The sequence below is a fragment of the Manis javanica genome, chromosome 3, assembly GCF_040802235.1.
Source record: "Manis javanica isolate MJ-LG chromosome 3, MJ_LKY, whole genome shotgun sequence".
Taxonomy (NCBI): domain Eukaryota; kingdom Metazoa; phylum Chordata; class Mammalia; order Pholidota; family Manidae; genus Manis; species Manis javanica.
In genome coordinates, this window is record NC_133158.1 from 8,176,604 (window position 1) to 8,197,472 (window position 20,869).

A 20,869-nucleotide genomic window follows, 5' to 3' on the forward strand; every position below is an offset into this window, starting at 1 on the left:
ACATTAGGAGTGCAGCCCTCCCTCTGACGCAAGGACCACCCTCCCCTGATCGGCCCTGTTGGTTGCACAGTAGCAGCCACCGGAAAAGCCAGCCTTGGTTTGCTGCCCAAGGCTGTCACCTCACAGTTAAAGACTTGCACATGTCCATGGAGTCTTGGCCACAGTTACAATTCCATGGAAGAAACATTACACTGGTGATTATTTTTCCAAACTCCAGCCAGCTAAAGCCAAAAAAAGATTTTATTGCTCTTACAACCAAATATTCTCTGTATAGATACAGCTTCAGGCGTAACATGCTTCAAGTGGTGTCAGGAGCCCTTGATTATCTTTCACAAGCTATGAAAGAAAACTGGGTACTGTTACCAAGAGAAGAAAGCATGGTATTGCGTTGCCCCAGAATAACAGACGTCCATTTCAGTTAGTTTAACATGCTTAGGGTGCTGGGATGGGTTCTTGTTTCTTCTCCCTCCTCATTCCTTCTGGAGCCGGGCACATATGGGTAAAGCGATGGAACGGAATGTTTTTAATGCAAGTCGGGGAAAGGGTGGAGATAAGGAGGATACGGGGTGGTCTTCTCAGGAAGCCAACCTTTCCAGGGTGAGGTGTCAAATGGGCTCTTTTAAGATGGTGGTGTCTTCTCCACCCACTATCCCTACTTTCAGCCTCATGGTTTGAAGAACCCATTAGAAGGGGAATTGGTAGGAAAGAGAGACTGCCAGGTCACGAAGAAGAGGTGCTGTCAGGGTGGAGGAAAAGAAGGAGATGGAAGGAAAGAGGGAGCTTGGAGATGGGAAGAGAATGTGAAGGAGAGGGCCTGCAGCTAATGTGCTGGTCCTGTTGGGAGGGTCGGAAAACCTAGTGAGGCTAAGAGCCATCTGTAAAATGCACAGGCACAAGTTGGCCGCTGCGCACTAGAACCCAAACCTCACCATCTCTTAGACTCAGTAGAGGCTGAAGTAAGGAATTTATGAAACACTCTTTGGAGTGCTGGGGTTTCTGTGTGTGTGTGTGTGTGTGTGTGTGTGTGTGTGTGTGTGTGTGTGTGTCGAGTTGGTTGAGGAGGAAATATACAAATATACCCTGTGGGAAATGTACAAATGAACTGAACCAGGCCTCTGCTCCCCCCAGAGCTAAGTGGATATTCAGTAATTGTTAATTTAAAGCTCCATAAACCATAGGATAAAAGTAATACTGGAAATTGTACACACTTCAGTTTTCTCACTGACTAGACTTGACCAATTCTTTTCTGTTTTCTGTTTGTTCACCTTCATCTCCTTCTTTTATCTAATAACTAACACATTTATCAGAACATAGTAAGGACCTAATTCAATGTCTGGCAGAGAAGCGGTACGGGAGGCAAGCTAATTGTTTTCATTCATTCATGTAGCTTCTTTGATAGCTTCAGCCACCAAGCTAGCTTCAGACGGCAGGGTTGTGAATGAGGGCAAGTTGACAAGCTCATCTGCACATGGAAATAATAATAATAATATGTCCTCACATGGCTGTGAGGACTAGAGGAGCTGACATGTGTACAAGACTCTGCATATTTCCTAGCACATAGTAGGTGCTTTCAGTCACCACCACCATCATCATCGTGATGGCCAATTTCAGAATAGAAATTCCGGAGGTCAGTGACAGTTGCATTTTGTGCATGACAAACAGCCTTGGACACCTGTTAAGTATATGTATCAATAATTAATAAGTACTAACAAATAAAATGCTAATAAAATACTAAAAGTTAAGTGTTTGACCTCTCCCTCCAATGCCTCTGCCTACAAAGAAGACTGTACTTGGTTAGCTGCAGTAATATCATCCTTGGCGGCATCAGACCTGGGCCTTAGGGAAAGGATTGGTGACAGTTTTGCTTTGTGAAATGGATGTAATCTATTTTTAGTGTTTTATTGAGATTTAGACAGCTTCCAGTTATTTGGGAAGTGGGGGGATATTCACCTGTGGATCCTTGGACTAAAACCGCAGACCAGGCTGGCCTGTCCGTGATTCCCCTTTACCCAGGCCTCATGGCTGGAGAGCGGCTCTTCCCTGATTCTGTCCGTGGGAGTCCCTCGCACCCCTCCCAGCCCAGTTCATCTGCAGAATCAATGGGACAGTCTGCGGGCAGCCTCCCTGCGCTCAGAGGAAACCCAGTGCAACACTGCCGCACTTGGCTCCCCAGTCCGTCATTTTGGCAAAATGCTCCATGTGGACGGTGGAGGGAAAAGGCTTGAGGTCTTCCCTGGGGGGTTGAGGTGAAGGAAGCCGTGCTCCTGGGGATGTTGTGTGGGACCTGGAGAATCTCCCGCTAGAACAGGGCAGACTTGGGAGGACGCGCCCTTCTGCTCCTGGGTGGATACAGTGCAGGGCACCTGCTTTGCCTGCTGCTGCCGCTCCTCCCCTCCTGCAAGGCGCTGTGTAGAGAGGATGAAGGACTGTGAGTGCAGCCCATTGTCAAATGGTTTCCAGGGTCATTTTGATCTTGTCAGGATAGGCAGGCTTCCTTTCAGCAGATCTAAAAAGGCTGACAAAAACAATAAATGGACACTTTTGAAACCCTTTGTCAAAGCTACACTCTGGGGACAAACTCTGCAGTAAATACTGAATTCTAGTCCCCCTTTCTATTTACCAACCCACTGCTTCCAGAGGTGATTGCCCCCCGTCTCTGATCACCGCATGGTCATCAACTCATCTTGCCAACATTGTGTCAGCGAGCGATTTGCGGTCCCTTCTCCATCTGCTCCACAGTGCTTACATCGCAAAGACCCAGGCGTGAGGTACGCTCCGGAGCCCACATTCATCTCTGATTTAGGGCCCTCAGATCTCAAAGAGTCTTATTGAACTGAAGCTTAGAAAAATCATCCTTGCCACCTTCCATTTTTGGGGAGTCTGATAGGTTGGAGGATTACTCTATTGATCAACTAGTCAGAAATGATTACCTCTCACCCTCCTCTGGTTCATCATAAATGGCACCAAATTTCAATTCCAGAAGACACATTCCAAACGGATGCCTAAAGCTGTGAATAGAATTATAAACATGGTAGAACCTAAAAGAAAGCATTCAAACCCAAGATACAGATTACAGGGTATGCCACACCCTGTGAAGGATTTAGACTTTTAAGAGTATTAACATTCCTTGTGTAACAGATTGTTCCACTCATGGAAATTACAATTATTGTCATTTCTTTGATACTGACGATGAAAATTATATATATTTTCTTCAGCTAGGTAGTGAAATAAGGCAACAAGTAATGAAAGGATTTCAAAGACTGCACCTTAACTTCCTAGATCTGTACGTCTTTTTTAAAAAGATTCTTGGTGCCCTGCTGAAATGCCCCAGCTATAGAGCTATAGAGCCTGAAATACCGTCAGACCCTTAATAGTGAGGTCAATTTGGCATGAAAAACTGGTAGTAAAGAGCTCTTTATGAAACAGTAAAAAGCTATACTTATTGTAAGAACTCTCAGTGCCTTTAATTTGCTGAACTGCCTTGTGAATGTCCGAGCGTGGAGAGAGAACAGACGCAGAATATCTCCGAAGCTTGTTGGAATTTAGAAAGTTTTACTAAAGAATATTTCAGGGCATTCGAGTTTCCGGGACCCCCCTGGGGACAGTGCTGTCTTCCTCCTGGGGCTGTGTATGGAGGGAGGGGGAGGAGGGGACCGCGTGTGGCCCACAGCGTTGTAGTTCCTGCGGAAGCCCTCAGTGCACGGGGGCCTCTGGCCATCTGGCCGGTACTTGGGAAAACCGTAACTTTCCCTTTGCCTCACGGGGCTCCTTGATGAGGTTCAGAGACCAAGCCGAAGCTATTCAGCAGGAGGAGGCATAGGCCACAGCGCCAAAATACCGCGCTAATTTGCTTGCGTTCTTTGAAGTCTGAGATCTGTCAAGTTCTGTTTTCCCTTGGGAGGCGAAGATCAGAAAACAAATGCCAAATGCCTTTATACTCTGAAAGTACAGTTAAGAGCCATGCGGTCCTGCATGCCTCTGCCAGAGTGCTGGGGTTGTAGTGTTCAAGGACTTTGAATCTGCTGAGGTTTTAACGGGATGACAGTCTCATGGGACCCAAGGATGCTGGGATCCTGCCTTGCCAGTCACCTTCCCCCTGCCCTCCCCAGAGATGTCTGGGAAGTGTTACGTACCTACGGAGCAAGAACATACCTGTAGCAATCGCTTGATTTACAGCTGCCTGACTGCTGAGCTCTGGTGAAGACCCGAAATCTAAGTGGGGCCTCCCGGTTCCCTTTTCCTTCACAGATCTCAACCCTAGGATCTGCCATTGTCCACCATCAGAAGAAGAAGTGGAGGAGGAAGGGGCAGCACAATGCCTGGTGAATAAGCCTGGTCAGAGTGCTCACCAGCTGCTGGCCTGGAGGAGCTGGAAAAGCTAGCGGGCAGGTTGGACGTCAGCCTCAAGCCTGTAAGAAATAGGCCCTGACAGCAGGCCCCGTCCCATCTGATGTGATAACCCAGAGGCAGATTGTCTTAGTCTGTTCTGGCTGCTGCATCCAAATACCATGCACTGGGCAGCTTTATGCAACAAAATGTGTTTCTCATAGTTCTGGGGGCTGAAAGTCCAAGTCAGGTGCCAGCATGGTTCCGGGGAGAACCCCCCTCTGGGCTACAGACTGCTGGCTCCCTGCTGTGTCCTCACCTGGTGGAAGGAGTGAGGGAACTCTGTTGGGCCTCTTTTCCAAGGGTTTTAACCTCACTTCTGAGGGCTCTGCTCTCATGATCTGATCATGTCCCAAATGCCTTGCCTCCTAATGCCATCACATCGGGCACTAGGATTCCAACATGAGTTTTGGGAGGGCACAAACATTCAGACCATAACACAGATGGGCCTCTGATGGTGAAGAAAGAGAGAAACAAGAGCCAGCAGATGTAGCCCTGGTCATAGCCTGCTTGATTGGACGTTGTATTAAGGCCTGGCTCCACCCCTGGCTTCCCCTTTTCATGCAAGCAGCGGAAACCCTGGTAAGAGCCAGGCTACATTCTGGAACGGTAACATCACATCAGTCGCTAGGTCCCATATGTCTGGAGGGAGGGCCCTGAGATCCTAGAAGTATCCTGCCCTGGGCCAACACTGGGAGATGAGAGGAGATGGTTGGAGCCACTGCTGCCTTCTTTGCCTGTTGAATGAACCCCCATAGGTATGCCTCCTCTCCTGTCTTGGAGTTGAGTGTGCAGTTTGACTGACCTCAGTAGATATGACAGAAAAGATTAGAATGAGCCATCTCCCTCACTCCTTTCTAACTTGAGCCCCACCAGCAGGAAGAGCTGATTTTCCTTTTCTGAGCCTGGTTTGACTTTGATCCTGGCCCTGGGATCATAGAGTCTGTGTGAATAGCACTTGAAAAGGTCAGCTGGGCTGCTTATGCCCCCTCAGGCACATCGAGACTGCCCCAAGATACAGAACTGTTCTATTTTTTAAAAATTCTTTTCCTGTTAAGAAATGTTTCCTTGTAGCTAATCTTAAGCTTTTGTACTGCTCTTTGTGGAGACAGAAAACAGCTGGATATTATGTGTTAGGTGAGTCTTCTATATACTTAAAGATATTTGGTCTTAACTTTCCTTAGGGTGAAAAATCCAGTCTTAACCTCTTTACAAGCCTTGTCTTCCTTCTTTTTTACCATACTGTGAGTATTCTAAGACAAGTTGCCTTAAATTTGTGAATCGTTAAAATCATCTGGAGACCTTCCTAAACCTACCGAATTTCATATCACTCTTCAGACTTTCTGCATAAGCAGTAGAGGGACAGGGGTCTTTGGGAGCTTGGCAGGGATTACCATTCCAAAATAGAACAAATGAAGTCTTGGGATCTTTTGAAGTGCATGCCCAGCTTACAGTTCTCCGTTTTCTGGGGAAGGGTGCTTATTCTTCAGAGGTGGGCCTAGCATCTGGATTGGCACCATGACTAGCACCACAGGTGAAGGAATGTCTGACCAAACAAGGCCAAGCAGAATCTTTTCCCCAGCATTTGGAAATGGAATGAATTTGGAGACAGGAGGTTAATCTCTGAGGGTGACTAGACCTATGACGTGGACACCAACTGATGACATGAAGATAGAATAGAAAGATGGTCTGCAGAGAGGAAGTGGAATAAAGCAGACACTCTCTGAGACATTCAAGAGAAAAATGCAGAGCATTCTAGGGACTCTCCAGGCTGTGGTTCCAGTCTCTTCATTCCTACCCTGGACTTTATGAGACATTCTGTGTCCTACGTGGTAGATGTTCCCTTTTTGCCTAACTTAGCTAACACAGATTTTCATTACCAGCCACCAAAAAGGGCCTAACCAAATACAGAAAAACAGCTCCATGGAGAGGTGGTAAGCACACAGCCTATGTCTTCCATCCCTCACTTGACTCACTGTGAAACTCTCTAGCTTGCTTTCCTGAGAGGACACACACTTCCTTGACTTCTAAAGAAATTTCATTGACACCATCTGACAGACAATTTTAATATACCCCAAACTTTGCATGAGTGCTGAATGGCTTACCCCGGAAAAATTCCTCAAAATTCTCCTAATACAAACAATAAACCCTAATATTTGTTTACTGATGCATTCAGTCGATAATCTGTAAAGTCAATACTATTATTAGCCCATTTTCCATATGAGGAAACTGAGGCATAGAAAGGATAAATAAGTTTCCTTAGGTCACAGAACTGGTAAATGGGGAGCCAAGACTTGAACCCAAATGTGACCAGATAATCTGAGGTTTCAATCACTTTGCTATACTTGGGCTGAACCCAAAACTCAGTGGTTGAAAGGAAAACTCTGGATGCTACCTGAGAAATGCAAATACTCATTTCTGAACCCAGAGAGCAGTCCATTTTGGGCTCTACAGGAAGAAACAAACAAGGTGGATTTGAGGCTCTGGCAGTTTTCATGGATGAGTCAGGACTCGAACTGAGGCCAGAGAGAGGGAGGGATGGAGGGTGTTGCCAGCTCACCATCCACTTCTCCCTTTAAACAGGGCTCTGATTTTATTCAGGTATCCACCTTCCCCAGGTGGCCCTGGCTGCCAGTCAGCTTTGGCTAGGGGGCGCTGACCTTCAGGAAAGGAAGGTCTTTCTATGTCTAAGGGTAAATCCATTCCTTTTACCTGTAAATGGACATGTGACCCAGTTTGAGCCAATGAGATGCAAGGAGAGGCTTTTTGGGGAGTTTAGGAAGAAGGACAGCTTTTCTGAGACAATGTTGCCTTAATCTCATGCGAAAAAGTCCAGACGGGATCCCTTTTGAGATCTGGATGTTATTCTAACGTCTATTGCCACAAACGAACTGCATACCAAACCCGACAAAACCTCAGCATTGCTGAGCAATAAGCATCTATTTAGTTGGTCCAGGCCTCACTAGTTGGGGGTACTTCAGTCCTCCTAACATGGCCTGTCCTCACAAATGAGTCTGGGGATAAGCTGAGCTAGCTTGTCTTGTACACCCAAGTTGCCAATTCCTTCCCATGACTAGTGAGCTAGTCTCTGCATGCCTTTCTCAAGACAGTGGCAAACGTAACAAGACCTCCATGGAAATACACTAGCGTATCTCAAGTTCAGGCCCCATTATGTCTACCAACATCCTATTTACCAGGGAAGGTCACATGGATGAGCTTAGATCAGGCCCATCCTCTGTGTGGCCATAATAGATCATGTGCCCAAGCCCAACTTCAGTGGATTGGGGACATCTGTTCCTTCTGGGGAGCGATGGGGAGGGTGGTGAATATTTCTAGCAGTAGTTTAATCTACCATAGGGCCATGCGTGGCTGTGAGAAGCAGTACAGTGACACCCCACCTCCCTTTCACCCTGCACACAAAGCCAGTACACGTGGAGAAGACAGGGTCCGGAGCCCCAGGAAAACAGAGCTGGAGCCATTGATCAAATCAACCTGAAGCTCTAATCAAACTGGACTTGCAGTAATGCTGGCCAAGTCTGTTGCTATTTAAAGAAGATTTTCTGTTACTTGTGGCTGAAACTCTCCCAATTCAGAATTTTCCTAGGCACAGTTAGGAACAAAGACCCAGATATATGAATAAATGTTGTCTAATGGGAAAGAACAATGCAAAGAGCCTGGAGAGATTATATACACTTAACCAAGGGTTTTGTTCTCAGGAACCCACCCATCCCTTCCTTTTATCACCCACCCACCTTGCAGCAGATCTACTCCTTGACTTTGTATAATTTGATTCATTCTCAGATAGTTGTTCATCTGACCTGCCAGTTGGTATGGTTACACCCTGAGAACCGTGGTGGCATTTATTATTCATTGCAAGCTCTCATCAAGTCAGTGAGAATCAGGTCTGCCTTCTTTCAAGCAGTCTGGGGAACTGAGCTATTAAGGAGGAAAGGTGGCCCTGCACTCCTGCCAGGGTTGATGGTTGAAATTTCTCCTGTTAAAACTCTAGCACTTTCCTCTGCTCATGCCTATCAAGGTAGATCCTTCCTTTCTGTAGAGCTGTTGTCTCCTAGCTGTGAAAGGTTCCTTTTATTTCCACCTTCCATACCCATCAGGTTACATTCATGAGAGGATACAAATTGATTGGGCAGTTAGTCAAAGCATTTGTAAACATCACATTAAAAAAGTACTGGCAAGGAGCAAAGGGTAATATATCAGAATAAGATTCAATCACTAAAATACTACTTATAAAGGTTACTGTGTACCTAGACCTCAACGCAGAAGTTCTTGCCACCCTAAAGGGCAAAACACTGAGGAAGAACATGCACTGGCTACCTACTCTGTCCTGGGCACCATGTGGTGGGCACCATACTCATTACTCATTCAGTCTTCACAGTGACCCTGGAAAATAACTCTGATTGTCTCCAGTTTAAGGAGAAAATGATGAACTTCTCCAAGGTTCATCACAGCTGGCATGTGGGGGTGGTAAGCATTTGAATTTGGACTTGTGAGGGCATTTTATTTTCATGACACTAGATCACCTTTAACAAAGAGACAAGCGCAGTGGTTGTGGGTGTGAACTTGCCTATGGGAATAGTAAAATCTGACCTGGCCTTCAGCTAGTTGTGCGACTTTGGCCAAATTACTCAACCTTTCTGTGCCTCAGTTTCCTCATTTGTAAAGTGAGGATAATCCTGTCATTGACCTCTAAATGTAGGTCTCAGAATTAAATGAGATAATGTACATAAAACACTTAGCACAATGCATGATACATAATGAACTCTCGAGTGATGGCTTTTTCTTTTTACTATAGTAGATGCCTGGTACAGTGCTGTCCATTAGTTTGTTCATTATATGTTTTGTGCTGTGGTGATGGGACTGTTCCATATCTACATTGTCTAATGCTGTAGCCTCTAGGCCCACGTGGTTATTGAGAACTTTAAGTGTGGCTAATACACCTGAAGAACTGAATCTTCTGTCTCATTTCAGTTTAATTGATAGCAGTTTAAACTACAGTGATTACTACCAGGCAGCTAACATACTGGACAGCACAGGTATAGTCTGTGCCAGGTGCAATTTGTACAAAAAGAATAACACGTAATTCTATTCATGAGAAGCTTCTGGTTTAGTGAAGGAACAGGCTGCCAAGCCAATGATTAGTAGGCTGGTGGTAAGTATGCAGCACAGCTATAGACGACATGCAGATTGAGGGGTGAATCGGCCTGGGGATTAGGCTGAGCTTTTTACAGGCATGGCAGTGGAGCTAGGCCTTGAAGGGTGAATTCATTCATTCCACAGTCATGTATTACGTGCTCTCCCTGAGCAGGCTCCAGGTTTGAGAGGGCACGAGTGTCAAATGCAAGGTGAAGGACGCGAGCGGGGGAGGCACTGCAGTGGTTAGGCTGCGTGAAAAGGCCCCTTGAAGCACAGACAGGATTTGGGTGATGCCTGGGGCTAAGGCCGGCGTTCCAGGGGACCGGCACAGGGAACCAGGGAAAGGTGAGACAACCTCCCTGGAGCAGAGAATACAATGTGAGGACAGTGGGGTGAGGTCCTGCTGGGAGGAGGCGAAGCGGGGGAGGGTGTGAAGCGGGCTGCGGACAGCGTGGACGGAGTCGCACCTGTGTGCCGCAGGGGATGGGGAGCCACGTGCTGTAGGTTGTATAGTGAACTCTGACAGACAGGCTCCAAGCGCCACTGAAAAACAGAGGCAGAAGGTTCATTAGGGAGGAGCCCCTGGCAGGCAGTGTTCAGCACTGGAGACATTTCCTGGTGTCCGGGCTGCCGGCATCCCTTCCCTCTCCGGAGCGCCCTCGTCTCCCCTTCTCCCTGTCCACTGGACGCCTGTCCTGCTGGCCTCTGCCGTGTGTACTTCGCGCTGCAGGGGCAGTCAGCTCTGCTCCCGGGCTCTGGGGGGTGGCTGGAGGTCAGGGCAGGGCTGCTGCAGCGTGGCAAGGGCAGTGATGCGGGGCAGCACGTCCTCCATGCCCTGCGGCGGCGTGGCTGGGGCCCTGGCTCATTCTCAGAGTCTGACGCCCCAGCCTCCTGCACCTCTGATATCCCTCCACTGACCCCCCTTCCCCTTAGTCCCCAGCGTCCACTTCTTTTGCTTACAGCCAAGAACTCTGGGTGATACTTTGAAAACAAGAAACCTGGGAGTAGAAATAAACAAGAAACTCTGCCCTAATCTGTTGTCTCAGGAAGTCCCCAATCCCCTGGTCCCACCTTCCTGCCTCTCTAACCAAGGACCTGCACTAGTGATTTCTCAGGGAGCCTCTGAGCAAACCTTCAGCCACACCTGGGCCTAGGCCCAGGGCCTCACCCCCGTCTAGGCAGTGGAAGTGGGAGGAACAGGTGGCTACAAGGAATATTTCACAGACCCAGGAGACTCGGTGGCTGATTGTATGGAGACGGCAAAGAATAGTGAGGAAAGGGTGGCTCAGAGCTTCAGAACCTCAGGAAAGGAATATTTGTTCTAAAATCAGCCGGAAGCCGCATTTGCCATTCTGTTAGTGTCTCCAGTTGGCCAAGGAATCAGAGCTGGAAACCATCCCTTCTCTCTCCCTTTGTTATTCCCTTGTGACAAACTTTGTCCATGACCATCTAAATTCATCAGGGGCTCAGGTGCCATCACAGGATTTCTAAGTCTCTGGTAATGGAGTCGTTAGTGTAATCTGGACCTCAGAGCTGAGGGAAAGGGCACCTGGTGGCAGAGCTTGCACCTGTGTCCTGAGGGGTGCCACCAGTGACCGTCTGCCCCGATGGACCTGTCTGCTGCTTTTCCGTCCTTGGCCCAAGTGGGCTTTGGCTCGGTGGGTCTCCCCTCTTGCAAGGACCTCTAGGCTGCTCTCCCTTAGGAAGGATCTAATCTATCCTGCAAATGCAAGCTCGCACTGTTCACTGGGTAGATGTGCCCTGAGCCAGGCTCTGTTGGGGGACCAGAGAGGCAAAGGTGAAAAGACAAGTCCCCGGTCTCAGGGAGTGCCCACCAGCTGGGCCTGGGGTCTTGTCCCCAAGCTCCCACCTTGTCATTCATCTTGCCTGTAAGGACACTGTGGGCTGATTGCCGTTTTCTTCACAATGCCTGTGTGCCCAGAGGGGGTGTTCAAATGGATTCATTGAGAGTCACGGCTTCACTCTCTTTGTGGAGTAAAAGTCTTATTTTGTAGTAGCAAAGAGAGCCGGCCATGGAGTTCTGGACTGGATTCAAACTCCCCTCCAAACCTGGCTCTGTGACTTACTAGGAGGGTGACTGGGGCGAGCTATCTAACCTCTGTGAGCCTCAGTTTCCTCCTCTGTGAAGTGGAGGATAGGTAGCTAATAACAGCGTCTACGGTTTGGAGTTCAAGCAGTAGTCACACCTGGCATGTAGGACACCTGCTGTATTGTTTCACTGATCAGAGATCTCTAAGGGTGCCGTGTACGATACAGTCTGACACAGGGACAGCCGGCTGCCTGCCTTTCCTTCCCACTTTCTTTTGTTCTTTCTCTCTTCCTTCCTTTCTTTTTCTTTTCCCTGTCTCTCTCTCTCTCCCTGTCTTCATCCCATTATTTCTCTCTCCCTTCTGTCTCCCCTCCATCTCTCTCCTCATCAGCATGAGGGAAATTATTTGCTACAAATTATATTTAAATGCAAAAAATACTGAGCTGAGTGGCTCCGTGAGTGAAAGCCAGACTGTATCCTCTTTCCTAGGAAGACAGACCTGATTTTTCTTCACATGATGATGAGGGCCGAGCCTCCCTTGTGCAGCCAATGTGCCCAGAATTTCCTGCCAGTAAGACCCCACTTAGGAACCTGACCCGAAAGCAGTGGAAAGAGAGCAAGGCACAAATACATTTTTTCCCTTTCTCCAGGATTGTCGACTGATTTTCTGGCAGTGGTATGCTGAGTCTCAGGAAAAAAAGGACAAGAAAGAAAAAAAAAATAGCCCTGAGTGCTTGCCGGTTTTTGCGGTGTAGACACTGCCAGCACGGTGGAATTCTAGCTCCCGGCAGTAAGCCCCAGCACACAGTTGGGGGCGCTGCGTGCTGTCAGCTCTCAGAGCAGCTCCTGTGTGCGCCAGCTTCCCCACACCAGTGTTCAGGAACACACAGGGTTGCCCCCACCCTCAGCCCTGTCCCCTCTGCTCCCCGCACCCGGGAGCTGGCCTTAGCCTCAGCACCCCAGCGCAGCCGGGATTCCCGCCTCCATTCCCCCTCTCTCCTCCATCTGCCAAACAATCTTCCAAAACTCAGATCAGAATATGTTACTTCCATGCTTTGCACCCCTCAGAGGCTCACCCCTGCCACCCCTGGGCGCTCCACCAGTCCTTCACTCTTCCCTGGAGCTACTCTAGGCCTGCCATCTCCGTGCACGCCCTGTCACATCTCTGTGGCTTTGCTCACAGCTGCCGTGCTGCCGGGAACGCTGTTCCCAGAGCTCTGGCACCTGCCTCCGTGTCTGCCTGGGGGACTGAGCATCTCCAAGCCCCCGCTCAAAGGCGTGTCTCCAGGAACCACTCTGACCCTCTCTCCTACTCTAGATGGCATTATTTACTCACTTATCCGAGTCTCCTTCGCACCTTTCTCTTCTATCTGGGGTAAGACATGACTGGTTCCTCCAGATCCTAAGAGAGTGAGGGGGCTGTGGATCCAGGACTGATCATTCATTGATATGTGCATTCAGTGAGCATTTATGCAGTGCCTGCTGTGTGCCAAGCATTGCTCTGCACAGGGCTTGGAGTACAGTGGAGAATTAGACCCTCCTCTTCGCCGGCAGAGCTCACAGTGTACAGAGAGGTATAAGCAGGAACAAGTAGACAAAATGAATACATAACTGCAAATATGTTCTATGAAGGAAAGGAACAGAATGGCCTGAGAGGAAGTCCCACTAAGAAAGGTGTTTTTTAAGTTTTTAAGAAACGTGGACTATAACCTTTGAAGGGGTGCGGCTGAGCCCTACGGGGTGAATTGTGTGGCATAGCGCGCACCCCCCGCTAGCTTTTCAGGAAGAGCAAGAGCCAGGCAGTGTCTGTATCTGGTCCACACTGGGCTAGATTTCCAAGTCGGCTCTGGTGTAAGGGGCTTGGGCTGAGAGCCGGAAGAGAGGAAGGGGGACACGAGCACACGGAACGCAGACCTGTGGGAGAAAAGAGGGCGACAGCAGAGGGACATGCGCGAGCGCGCGGGGCAAGTCCCTCAACCAGCTGGCTGCTTGTGTGGCGTCCTGGGCTTTCTCTGACACGTGATGGGAGAAGCCTGCCCCGGGTGGGAAGAGGATTTAGATGAGGGCAGTTATCAATCGAAATTGACAGGGTGAAGGAAGATGGTCGGGCTCTTTTTATATCTTTGTACCTGTTAACTAAAAATACTTCTGTCTCTAGTGACAGAAAAGTCAGATACAGTCGACTTAAGGGAAGAAATAGGAGGTGGATGAATTGGCTTACATAATGGAAAAATCTGTAGCTCCACCCAGTGCCCAGATCTTTGCTTCTAATACCATTCATTCTCCAGTAAAAGGAACCAGGGCCCCACGGAGAATCGACTGATTCTAGAACTGAGACCGAGAATGTACTGTAATGAACCTGGAGCATCTTATAGGCTCAAAAAGTTAAAAAAGTGCTCAAAACACAAAGCACACACACAAACACACACGTCCTTGAAGGGACACAGTGGCCAGCTGCAAGAGTTCACGATGGTCAAAGATGGAACAATATGAGCCATAAAAATCAAGTATTGAATTAAAAACCAAAGTGTAAAATGAATCCATACCAAACTAAACCAGCGATTGAGCAATTACATAAATGAGGAAAGCAGACACGTCTCCTCTGCAGACTTCCAGGTAATTTATGCATATACTCTGTCCACACGAGGTAGAGCACAATGCCTCACCCATAGGTGTGGCTGCACAAAATGACTTCCTTCCACGGAGTGCAGTACAGAAGGGGGAAGAAGAGCAACTTTCCACCCGAGAAACCTTGAAACACTACTTTAGCCAGGCGATTAAGATTAGCATCGACTGGTAAGTGAAGATGATGGCATGTGCCCTCGGTGTGATGTGATGAGATAGCACTGTACCATATAGTCCTCCTTCCCAAACACTGTACCCCGGTCTAATCATGAGAAAACCATCAGAAACCCCAACCGAGGAGCATTCTGTGAAATATCGGACCAGTACCACTCACCACTGCCAAGGTCATCAACAACAAGGCAAGGCTGAGAAACTGTCATGGTCTAGAGGACCCTGAGGGGACATGGTGACTAAGCGTCCTGTCTCCTGGATAGGCTGCTGGGACAGACCAGGGGCATTAGGATGCTAGGTGGAAACTGAGGCAGTCTGGACAGAGCTCGGCTTCAGTTAATGATGTATCGATACTGCCTTCCTAATGGCGTGCGTCCTGTTACCATGAGGTGTTAATAGGAAAAACTGGGTGTGAAGTATACAGGAACTCTCTTATCATCATAACTTATCTATAATTCGGGAAGTATAAACGTTGGTAGTTGGCAGCCACTCTGTGGGACACCCAGTGTTAGGATGAAGAAGATACTGCAAAAGGGAAGAGAAATGTAAAGAAACTGGCTCCTTGGTGCTGTGATTGGTCGTGGGATCAAGCCAGTGATAACCTAAACCTTTCCATCCATATTTGTAAAAGCCATAAACTTAGTTATGCCAAAACACAGTAAACCATTATTATTGTTTGGACCAGTTCAGGCTGGGTTTTGTGTTATAAGTAATTAACAGCCTTCTAACTAGTATGCTGCTTATAAAGTAGCCCCAGATTTATTCCTTTACAGATTTATCTTTGCCACTCTCTGTATGTACCAGTGGTTTAATCTGAAAACATCAATATTCTCTCTGTGAATTTTCTTCTCACACATGGACGCCTTTGCCCTTACTATCTTCTACCACCCTCTCTGCATTGTAAACTCCTACTTTTTCTATAAAACCCAACTCAGTATCCCCTCCTCTGAAATTCTGCCTGCCGTCAGTCTATTCCAGGAAGAATTAATGGCTCCCATCTTAGTGTTTCTCAAGCATTACCTAACATAGCTATATTAGAGCAATTTAAATGCACTTACCAATAATAATTTAGCAGCTTATATGGATTGTTCTGTTGTGCAGTGTGATTTGTAGGTATTATCTTATTTAACCTTCACAGCTGTCCTGCAATATTACATGAATATCTTCATTTTAAACACAAAGAACAGTTTAGAGAGATAGAGAAAATTATCTAAGGGTCCACAGCTCATAAGAAGGGAAGCTGAGGCTTAGGCATCTAATTCTGGAATCTGGGCTCTTAACCCCTGTGCTGTGTTCTCTTCCCTGCTGGTGAGTCCTTTGAAGCCTAACACTCACTGAGCACATTCTTTCATGGGTTCTAGGCACCGAGGACATGCTAACTAGGGAGGTGAATGAATGGACATGTGGATGTGTTTACACCCTTCACACTACAGATGAGGAAACCCTTCACCACTGCAACACACCCAGTATAAGTGACCTGTGTGCTGGGCTATAAGTACAGATGATCCTTGGACTTTGTCTACATTATCTTGCCACCTTGAGAGAAAACGATATCTCCTCTAAAAGGAATTCCCCAAAGCAAGAGGCTAAACACAAAATCCAAAGACGGCTGGACTTCTCTCTCGCCCTGGAAGCAGTGTAGGCCCTCTTAGTTGAGTCCTGAATGAAGCAGACTTCCTTGGCCCCTTCTCCAGAATACAGGTTCTATCTTCTTTTATTAAAACTCATTCAATCATTACTGATGCCTGAACTAATTTGAGGTGAAAAGAGAATAGAGCCAAATCCTACTCAAGTTCTGACTTGGGAGGCCCATTTATAACTACTTAGATGTCAGCTTTTGAAAGAGGAAGGGGGATCTGAGCACGAAATTCAAAAGAGCATTGCAAATAAGAAATAGAATCTCACGTCATCCTAATTAGCCTGCAGTGGAGTAAAAATTCTGCACTTCTGTCATGTTGCCACCATGCAAGAGCAAACTGTGACACCGGTTTAATTACATACATTTATGAGATGAAAGGAACAACTTTTATAATCATTCAGACAATATTCCTATTCAGATTGCTGTGCAATATCTTTATTTAGTCTTAATTTAAGTATTTATTGAAGCAATTCATTTTTCAAAAACCCTCAAACCCCCCTGTATTTTAATGACTTGAAGGGCATTTTTAATTTCCCTCCTCTAATCTCTTTAAACGGGTGTTCTCATCAAGTGCCCGTGTCCCACCAGCCTGTCAGCCCGTGGACATTTAATACCTGCTCTCAACAGTTACCAGTGCCTTCAGCATGCCTGAGAGGGGGCGTCAGAAGAGCCCAGCAGAGGAAGGGGTTCTCCGGAGCTGACTCATATCCCGAGTAAAGATTGTCCTCACTGTAGCTACATTTACTGACTATCTACTTGGCTTCAGTGCTGCATTTACTGAGCAATTTCCATAAATCCTCTCCAAGGCTCCTGGACCACACCTGAGGACACCTGCTCTGCTTTCACCTCCTTCTAAGGGGAACGCCCCCCACCCCACTGCCCAGGGCCCATGTGTGAGGGCACAGGACCCTGCCTCACTCTCTCCCCAGACCCACTGCACTGATGCAAACCAGGGTTGAGAGCCTGACCTGAGGACAGTTAATCCATGGAAAGGCCAGGGACTGGGATCTGTGTGGCCTCATTAAAAATATTACCTTGACCAATAACATTCTTTTGGGAATTAAAGCACAGAAAGACTCTTACACCAACATTCTTCGCCTGGAGTCCGTGAACCTGTTTAGATTATGTGTGCAGTTTTGGGTTTTTAAGAGTACAAACGATATGAACTGCTTCACCAATCTGAGGTGCAAGTAGGATCACATCTCTTCTTTGCTGACTGATGGCTGCATTACTTGCCTCCCTAGACCAAGTTGCCTCCCCTCAGCGCCCCCACAGGGGAATGCGTCCTGCAACTACTCTTTTAGGTGAAGCTAAAAATAACAGGATCTTCTCTCACCCACCTTTGCTTTTTCGGAGAGGCAAAACTTCATGAACTCAGGATGGATTTCTGACATCGCTCTAACACAGGGAGAAAAAGTAAAACAGCAGCAACTAATTTTAATCTTTCACTGAGCGTGTCAGCAATTGTTCATTTATTTGAGCACATTTTCAATGGCGTTCATGGTTCAGAAATAGATAGATGACTGGGAGAGAAAGAGACCGAGAGAGTCAGGAACCCCGCCCGTGGAGAGAGGAGCCAGGCCCTGGGAGCACGCACTGCCGGGGCAGGAGCCAGCCTGTGGCATGGGAAGGGGCATGTGCTCCGGAGTGGACGTGCTGCACCGCATGGATGGGCCTCACGCAGGATGCTGAGGAAGAACTATAACAGTCCATTCACATGACGCTCAAAACCAGGCTGAATTAACCTACAGTGATACAGATCGGAAGGGTAGTTATCTTGGTGGGGAGACATCAGCTGGGCAGGGACAAAAGAGGCGCCGAACAGGCTCTGTATCAGGGGTCAACGGACTCTGTCTTAAAGGGCCAGCTAATAAAGATTTTCGGCAGCTACCCACACAGCCGTAGACGAGACCCACACCATGGTGTGGCTGTGTTCTGACAGAGCTCTCTTTACACAAGCAGTGGCAGCTGGGATTTGGTCCACAAGCCTGAGTTAGCTGACCTCTGATCTTTGTCTTGATGAGGGTGGTAACTAGAGGGATGTATGTATGTAAAGATTCCCTGAGCTGTTAGGTATTTTATTGTATGTAAGTTATATCTCAGTTTAAAAAAGAAAGAAAGAAGAAATCCATTAAAAAATTAAGCCAGAAATAAAACAAACAAAAGTTGCAGACTCCAGGTGGGTGATTTTTGGAATCAATCAGAACCATTCACTGGGAGTCAGGAACCCATCAGGTTTTCTGCTCTGGGTGCTGGGAGGCGCCACACATCAGCCCCGTCACCCTGCCTGACCTGAGCCTGCTGGAGTGGCCCCTGTTCTTTGTAACAGAGAAGCCCGCCCAGAACACCCATCACCACCCTCCCCACCAGGTGGAAGCTCCCCCTTGATCTGATGAGATGGGCTCCTTCCTGGGGGCTGGATAACCTGCCCTGGGTCACAAAGCTCATACCTCAGTTCTTGTGCATGCCTGTAAAACTCTATTCTGAATGTGCACTTTTAGTATTTATTCAATTCATTAGTTTTCTTAGACCAATCTAAATATCTAATATATGGCTCTTCAGCTAAGACTTTTTCCTTCCATTTAGAAATCTGATGCCTGTTTTAGGAAGTAGGAAAAATATAAATACCTAAATAGAAGTCTGTATTTAACTTATATATATATAAAAAAAAGGATGAAACTTAAGAGACCTACCAATCAAATGCAATATGTAGATCTTGTTTAGATCCTGGTGTAAAAAAAACAATTATAAAAAGACATCTTGAGACAACTGGGGGCAACTGAACATGGCCTGATTATTAGATGAATTAACAAATTATTACCAGTTTTGCCAGGCAGGATCATGAAATTATGGTTATGTTATGATTATAAAATTAGTCTGTTTATGTTAAGAGATTTTTTTACTGAAGAATTTACAAGTGAAATGATATGATGTCTTGGGTTGTTTTCAAATGCTCTAGCAAGAGAAAAAATAGTGGTGGGGAGAACAGGGGATAGGTAAGAGCAACCGAATGAAGGGCAGTGTCGAAGCTGGGTGACAGGTGCCTAGAGCTCACTGTACCATCCTCTCAACTGTAGGTATGTTCAGAATCTTCATAATAAAAAGACATGAATTCTCTTACTCTTATGTCCCAGGGTGAAGCCATTGAACTGAAAAGAGCAAGATCAAGTATAATCTAGATTCAAAAAAAAATGTTACAATATAAAAATTAATTGATTAAAAAAATTTTCAATATAAAAATTAATCGATTAATTGACTAATGAAAGCTCTCTAGAGACAAGTTGCTGTCGCCTGGACAGCTCTCGAGAGCTGTGTTCCAGGACTCACCCAGCCTCACCTTGGAGTTAGCTCATTGCCTGCCGCCCTTTGCATCTTCATGCTCCTGGTCTTTGGCAATTGTTTGTTCTTAGTGTTAAATTTGACAGGAGATGGAGAAAAACACACACCCAAGGGCAGGGAGCCGCGAACTCTCTCCCCTGTGAAGTCCGTCTTCATCTTTAAACAGCGGCTGACCTGACCGCTCCTCTGTGCAGCAGGCAGCGTGGGGTGGGGGGGGATCGGGGTGGGGGGGCGTCGGTGGTGAGCCCTCTCCCGCCCTGTCTGCAAGCCTTTGCTCCTACACCCAGTCTCACAGGCCGCAGGGTGGGGAGACGGCAGAGCAAAGGGATTCTGCCATCAGCTAAAACTCTGAGGGTTTTCCCAAAGCTGTCTATCAGGCAAAGCGGAAGAGGAAGGGAAACTATTTTTCTGGGTACTTGAGGTTTCCGGGACTCCAGCTACTTGAATGAGAAGCAGGAGGTGCTTTTTTTGTCTCATGTCGGTGTTGAGCTTTCTCTGTCATTCAGAGGGCTCAACCCAAGTCTGGAACTGTATTCTGTGCCCTTGTATTTTGCACCTAAGCTGCGAGAAAGGCGCTCGGGGGGTGGGAAGAATCCTTGACGCAGTGCACACCTGGCTGTCTCGGGTCATGCCCAGCCAGGAGAGCGTGAGCCCCTCAGGGGACGAACTCCCCAGGCAGGCCGTCCTTGGCTTCTTGCCTCCCCTCCCCCCATGCTAGCTTCCCGTTACTACAAACCTAGTGGTTTAAAACAGAAATGTATGTGCTTACAATCTTGGAGTGCAGCAGAGTTCTCGTTGGCCTGGGCTAAAATCCGGGCAAAACTAAATTCCTTTCTGGAAGCTCTAGGAGAGAATCTGTTTCCTTACCTGTTCCAGTTTCAGGAGGCCACCTTGGGCTGTGGCTCCTTCCTCCACGTCCGGAGTCAAGAATGTTGCATCTTTTGGGGCTTGTCTTCCTCTGACTGACTCCTCTGCTTCCCTCTAACACAGTTAAGGACTCGGATCACACTGGGCCCATCTGGTAGTGCAGGATATTAAGGCCGGCCAGCTCACGACTTGAATCCCATCAGCACCCTAATTTCCTTTGCTCTGTAGCCTAACATGGGCACAGGGCCCAAGGTTTAGGATGAGGGGATCTTGGGGGTTGATTCTTCCATCCCCTCCCCCCCCGCCACACTCCCACTGCCTGTGAGTAGGTGCCCAGCCTGCGCATGGCATACTCACTTTCCCTGAGCATACGTGCCAGGGCTCACAGTTGTGAGTTTCATTCCTATTTCACAATCAGGAATGACTACGATGTTTGCTTATTGTCACTCAAAGGACAAAACAACACCAGGGGTCAAAGGGCCCAGTGTCACCACATTGCCTTTATTAGAGCCAGCCTGTGTCCTTACCGGAGTCGTCCTCACAGTCCCTGCTTCTGCTGCATCCAGACCCTGCTTTTACCAGACACAAATTGTCCCCAAACACAGTTAAGAAATTGTTCAATTCTTGTATCTGAATAT

The 20,869-nt window shown here is 47.4% G+C and overlaps 1 long non-coding RNA gene across 1 annotated transcript; it reads right to left on the reverse strand.

Moving 5' to 3' along the window:
- Positions 1-222: 222 nt before the first annotated feature.
- On the reverse strand, positions 223-20,577 carry LOC118972510 (uncharacterized). Its single transcript, XR_012128675.1, has 3 exons — positions 20,232-20,577; positions 2,931-3,008; positions 223-2,515 (listed from the first exon to the last, which is right to left on the reverse strand). It is a non-coding gene; the product is annotated as an uncharacterized lncRNA (long non-coding RNA).
- Positions 20,578-20,869: the final 292 nt, after the last annotated feature.